Below are 6,605 nucleotides of genomic sequence, written 5' to 3' on the forward strand. Positions count from 1 at the left end.
TGTGGTGAGGTGTGAATCTTCCGTTCCCATGGCCACCTCTTGATTTGCAGATCTGGTGCTTGCTCCAAAGCCATAAATGCTATTGTCTTTAGATCCCAAGCCAGATTAGGAGAGTAGGGTTACATGCTCTTTCCACAAACAGCATCACCACTATACAGAAATACAAACATAAGCTCATATCGTAACATTCTACCCCAGTCCTCCCTCCTGTGCCCATGGCTTCCAGTTCAGTCAGTTGTAGAGATGGGCATGAACCAGGAAAATGCAGTTCAGCTTGTGGTTCATGACATACCCGTTTTGTGAACCATGAACTGCCACCAACTTTTAAGAGCCAAATGAACTGGTTTGGTTCATGAGATTTGTGGCACAGCAGAACAGCCCCCATGGGGTACGAGTGACACCAAACTTGCAGGGGATTTCTGGTTGACCCTCCTCTATCTGCCCTCCAAGTTTGGTGAGGATTGGATTTAAGGTGCCCCCATCCACCATTGTTTCCAATGAAGGGGGGGGACAGCAAAAAAAAAAGCAAGGGCAATAGAAGACCAGCAGAACAGAATCAAAGTCCCAGAGAATTTCTGCAGTAGAAACTGAGGGGGGGGGGCATTTTTGCAAGCCCAGCAGAACCAGTGCCACTGTAGTAGTGCAAACCCAACAGGACTAAGGTCAAACCAGAGAACCTCTGCAGTAGAAACTGAAGGTTGGGGATTTTTGCAAGCCCAGCAGAACCAGTGCAATGTACTGGTGCCCAGTGGAACCCAGCACCATTGTGGCAATGCCAGCTCACCAGGATTGATTTATTATTTTATTTTATTTTAGTTGTTTTATTTATATCCCGCCCTCCACTCCAAGCAAGGGGGGCTTGCAAGCCTAGCAGAACCAGTGCAATGTATTAGTGCCCAGCAGAACCCAGTGTCAATGTGGCAATTCCAGTTCAATCACAATCCAAGCAAGGGGGGCATTTTTGCAAGCCTGGCAGAACCAGTAAAATGTACAGTGCCCAGCAGTACCAGTGCAATCACAAAGTGCCCAGCAGAACCCAGTGCCTATGTGGCAATGCCAGCTCAATCACAATACTGGGGCATTTTTGCAAACCCAGCAGTACCAGTGCAATCGCTGGCATTGTAAGCTTAAAAGAACTAATCTCAAAGCACAGAGTCACAAATCCAAGCCGGGGGGGGGAAGGGATTTTGCAAGCTCTGTGCAAGAAAATGGGAAGTGAATGCAAAGGAAGGCCCTGCAAAAGGGGGCAAGGGAGGGCTTTTGAAACTGACATGACTAGTTTGAAACTGACAACAGTGTCTCCAAGGCTGGAGAATTCTGCTCCCCCTGTTGCTTTGAAGTTTGAGTGGAAACAGTCTGTCTGGAAGTGTATCCATTCAAAACCCACATGAACCTCCATGAACTGCTTTAAAGTTCATGGAAAGTTCATGCTAGTTACCACGAACGTCACTTCACGAACCACAAACTGGCCAAAATTCATCACGAACTTTCATTCGTGAGCCAGTTTGTGCCCATCCCTAGTCAGTTGATCAGTGGTCAGGAGACCTTTCCCTCCTACTGTCTGTGATGAGGACACCTGAACAAGAAATATCTCTCCTCAAGGACTGGGATAATTTGTCCTTTATGACTTCCCTGAGATTGTATAAGTGGTTTTGTTTCAGCATGAAAGTTTTGGACAGATGGCTGACATTTTACTATTTGGCACCACTAAGGGCATTAAGTCCCACTGGCATAACACACATTCCATGGATGCATATTGATATATTGTTCCTGTATTTTGGTAGTGATTTATTATGGACATTATGAAACTATTATATAAATTTGTAATATGCATGTTTTCATGTAGTAGTACTGTTTTGTGTTGTTGTGGCTTCTATAGAGGAAGCCAGTGGGACCTTTTTTGTACAACAGCAGCTGAGGTGACTTAAAGCAGCAGGAAGAACACTGGAAGAACTGGAATTTTAGCAACAGTATGCTCAAAGGTCCACCATCAGCCATCCCCTATAAGGAAAAGTCTAGGGCTGATCTCACTGTGGCTATCAACATGTGTCCAGGTTGTGCCACTTCAGATTAGAGATGCCACAAATTTTGCAGCAAACACGTTCAACAGGCAAACATATTCTTGACGGCTGTGACCACCTGTGAGCTGAACATCAGATCTGTTCACTTGTCCACCAACCACCCTGAAAAACTGTTGAACAGCTTTGCACAGCAGCTGTCATGACAGGGCTTTATAACCTCACAGTAGTAAAATTTAATTTCCTTGACTTTCAGAGGCTCTTGCATCCGTACACTAGGTGAGATTGATTCTGCCAGTGTCAGATTTCTGCTCTCAACTGGGAGGGCATGGTATGGGCCAACATGGCAAGTTTTGAACATTCCTAGAAGTAACAGATGAGCCAACACACATTGTTGGTGCTGCTGGCCAGGTCTGAGCTAAATGGCCCTGCAGCACTGCCAAAGCTACTGGGTCTTGGTTCTGCTTGCTCCTGCCTGCATGGGGCTCTCCAGGGCAGGGGCACACCAGGTATTTTCCTTGTAAGTTAAATGGCCTGGCTCACATGACTGAAGGCTCCTACAGGTACAACAATTCCCTCCACTTAGAAATTGGTTGTCATGGAGAAGCATTCTAGCCTACGTTTCCACCCATAATCTATCTTTTCTGTGCCCTGACCTGGATGACCCAGGCTAGCCCGATCTCATCAGACCTTGGAAGCTAAGCAGGGTCAGCCTTGGGTAGTATTTGCATGGGTGACTTCCAAGGAAAACCAGGGTTGTGAGTCGTGACGCAGAGGCAGGCGATGGCAAACCACCTCTGAAAGTCTCTTGCCTCAAAAACAAGTCTAGCTTGCCACCTAGTGGTGCATAATGCTAAAGAGCTAGAACTTCTGGCTGTCAGACAATCTTAGGATCTTCTGGCTATACTACAAACAATGCCGTACAATAATTGTTATTAATTATTTTTTCTGTGTGGAAAGATTTTTGCTGTTGTTTGGAGGAAACTTCAATCAAGCAATCCCCTACTTGCAGACTAAATCAAATCCAGCCAAGCCACCTCAGTGAGAGCAATGCCTAGGCATAACTCATGCTTTATACTTTTTAATGTGGAAGGCATGCTGTCACAGAACTGGGATTCTGCTCTAAGTTTAGAAATGATGAGTTATGATTGTTGCTGGGGGTTCTGAGGATGTGAACAGCAATATGTTTAGGTTCATACTTGCAAGGTCTCTTCCCCTTTGGAATGCCCCACATTGTCCCTGAAGCAATGAAAAGCTATTCAGAAGAAGCCTTTTTGAAGGATAGGCAGTCATCATGAGGGCTAAATTGGTTGACTGAGAAATATGTTTGACTGATTTCGCACATTTATTTGTATATGCAGGCTTTAATTTGTTTTACTTTTGTCTGATTTATTTTGATTTGCATTTGTGATCCCCAACATGCAGCCATTGGTGCCATGGTGCCTCCAGATACATTTCCTGGTGCCCACTTACTTCTCACCCAAAGCAAAGAGCCAGTCCTAGCTTCCTCATTGGATCAGGAAATGCTGAAGAAGAACCCACAAGGCATAATTTGTAAACAGCTTGCTTCCATAATAGGGGGATGCTTAAAATCTCCCAGTATTCTGGGAGTGGCCCCAGCCCCTGCAGCAGTCATTTTATGGTTCACTGTGCCTCTATGGCAGCATTTTTGTGGTGGTGCCCACTGCCTGTTCCCAAAATGTCAGAAGTCTTCACACACTCAACAAGGTTGGAGAACAGGGGTGCCTAGTGACCTGGCAACCAGCAGAAGACCAGGGAGTGGGGGGGGGGGTTAAGGGGGGGCAGCTGTTGTCCAGGTGTGACATCACACCTTCTTGGGAATTGCTAGAATCCTTACAGTTGTTTAACTATAATTAAAGATGATATCCAATAGATCTCAGCCTCTGAATCTCTTTCATTTAGAGAGATGGTTTTATCCTTCATGATCCCAGAAGGAAGGGAAGCTGTAAGCCTCTGTTCCATCTGCCGGCAGTGCAAGTGGGGTGCCCATTGCTGCATGAATAAAACCCGAAGATTTCCCTCTATCTGCCTGCCATGTGCACATTCCCAGATAACAAAAGATCTCAGTCAAACACAACCCTTTGAGAAATCCCCTGAGTTAGTGCAATAATTGGGGAAAATGCTTGCTGTGCACAGCAGTGTCAATTGGAATGATCCCACTTGGTCCAAACATGGCTAAATATCCCGGTTGGACTTGACAGGCACGTATCTGCTGAGTCACTCTGTCCCCATCACCACCCTGGGGAAATGGAATGGACAGAGAAGTACTGCCACTGAAAATTGTATTAAAATGTGGCCTGTTTGGAGACTTACCAAGAGTCAAAAGTACTTTTGTTCAGATTAGTTACCTTTCCAAGGTTAATGAACAGAGCATGTTCTGATCAGATTTTGATTAGCCAAGTTCAGGGTGCACATTCCTTCTTACCATCAAAGTTAGTCCAGTCCAGCACCCAAGGTCTCCATTATTTGGTGTTAGAATAAAATTGGCCACTTCCATAATTTAGGTGCAAAGCCTGAACCTAAAAAGTGCAGATGATATTCCGCTCATAGTGCCGGGAACTGAGGCTCTTCTGCGGTATGGATTAGAATTAGTGAAACAGCAAAGCTCCTTCCTCTGCCGCTGCCACTACGAAGGCATTTCAATCACAGTCCCTTTCATTAACAGCAAAGCAGCCGCAGTGTTGGACCCTGTTGCAGATCAGAGCCACTGGGTTAACAGGGATCAATTTAATCCTTCCCCTCAGTGCATGGCTGTAATTGTTGATCTATTAGAAACTTAATTGTACTGGGAGAGTGCCAGCCTTAAGAAAGCAATTAATGTATCAGCCAGATTTGAAAAGAAAGAGAATGTCTTTGCCCCCCTACACTTATCATTACATCTGACTGTAGAGTGTGGATACTGAAGTTCTAGAGAAGAACGAAAGCAGTGTGGTCTCTGGCAATCATTGCTTTTAAATACTCTCCTTCTGTTAAGAAATAGATACAGTAGAAATAGGTGTGTAGAGGGAAATTAGATCTTTGGCCAGTTCTTTTGAAATCAGAACAAAGGAACCACTTCGTTCTCCTAGACTGATCTAACAAAGAGGAACTACTTATAGTACGAACAGATGTTATGTTTTTTCTTTAGTAACAATGGAACTTACTTAGTGTCTGTTTTTATTGTTGCTGTTCGTGTGTTTATTTTTCATGCATTAACAATTATATTTATTAACAGCTTTTTGTTGTTTTTACAAAAGCTACAGGCATTTCTTTGCGTACTGTTTGTTTATAATTTTAATAGCATGATACTGATACTGCTTGTTCTGTGTGTAGGATTGCCTTATATGTATTTTAATGCAAAGTATGTGTCAAAGAGTTTCTAAGTGTTTCTAAGATCAAAAGCCATGGACCACTGTAGCAATAGGGAGGCTGCCTTAGATACCTTGCCCAGGATTCTGCTATCACCTGTGCACAGCTTCTCACTGTATTGTGTTTTTGTCACCTGCCAAGACTGAATCAAGAGAATCCATTGTTTCAGTTCAAACAATGCAAAGACCCAGAGGTGGCAGCTTTGGTTTTGCATAGAAATGTGATAGACACTGAATTCCATAGACTTTTGCTTCTCCTATTCACAGTCCATGTCCCCATTGTTACTTGTGTACACACACACACATTTATATATCTCATACCAGTCGGAATTAACATCATGCGTCTGAAAAACTGGGCTGTACTCCACAAAAGTGTTAATGTGTCAGTGTTAAGGTGTCCCAGGGCTTCAGGCCTGAATCCAACCAGACATTCTGCAGATTTAAGAGCACTTAAAATTTGAAAGATAGCACTTTCCACCAGAGTACATCATGCAAAATGCTGGCCTGGATGAATCACAAGCAGGAATTAAGATTGCTGGGGAAAAGATCAACAACCTCAGATATGCAGACGATACCACTCTAATGGCAGAAAGTGAAGAGGACCTAAAGAGCCTCCTGCTCAGAGTAAAAGAGGAGAGCGCAAAACTGGGCTTGAAGCTCAACATCAAAAAAACTAAGATCATGGCATCCGGCCCCATCACTCCTTGGCAAATAGAAGGGGAAGTCGTAGAAGTGGTGACAGACTTCACGTTCCTGGGATCCCAGATCACCGCAGACTGTGACAGCAGCCATCAAATTAAAAGACGCCTGCTCCTTGGGAGGAAAGCGATGGCGAACCTAAACAGCATGATAAAAAGTAGAGACATCACCCTGCCAACAAAAGTCCGCATGGTCAAAGCAATGGTATTCCCAGTAGTCATGTATGGCTGCGAGAGTTGGACTATAAGGAAGGCCAAGCACTGAAGAATAGATTCTTTTGAACTATGGTGCTGGAGAAGACTCTTGAGAGTCCCTTGGACTGCAAGAAGAACAAATCAGTCAATCCTCAAAGAAATCAACCCTGACTGTTCCCTGGAAGGCCAGATAATGAAACTGAAGCTCAAATACTTTGGCCACCAAATGAGAAGGGAGCACTCACTGGAAAAGACCCTGATGCTGGGAAAGATTGAAGGTCAAAGAAGACGGGGACGGCAAAGGATGAGATGGTTAGACAGTGTCA

The sequence above is a fragment of the Gekko japonicus genome, unplaced genomic scaffold (assembly GCF_001447785.1).
Source record: "Gekko japonicus isolate JY-2015 unplaced genomic scaffold, Gekko_japonicus_V1.1 scaffold3272, whole genome shotgun sequence".
Classification (NCBI taxonomy): domain Eukaryota; kingdom Metazoa; phylum Chordata; class Lepidosauria; order Squamata; family Gekkonidae; genus Gekko; species Gekko japonicus.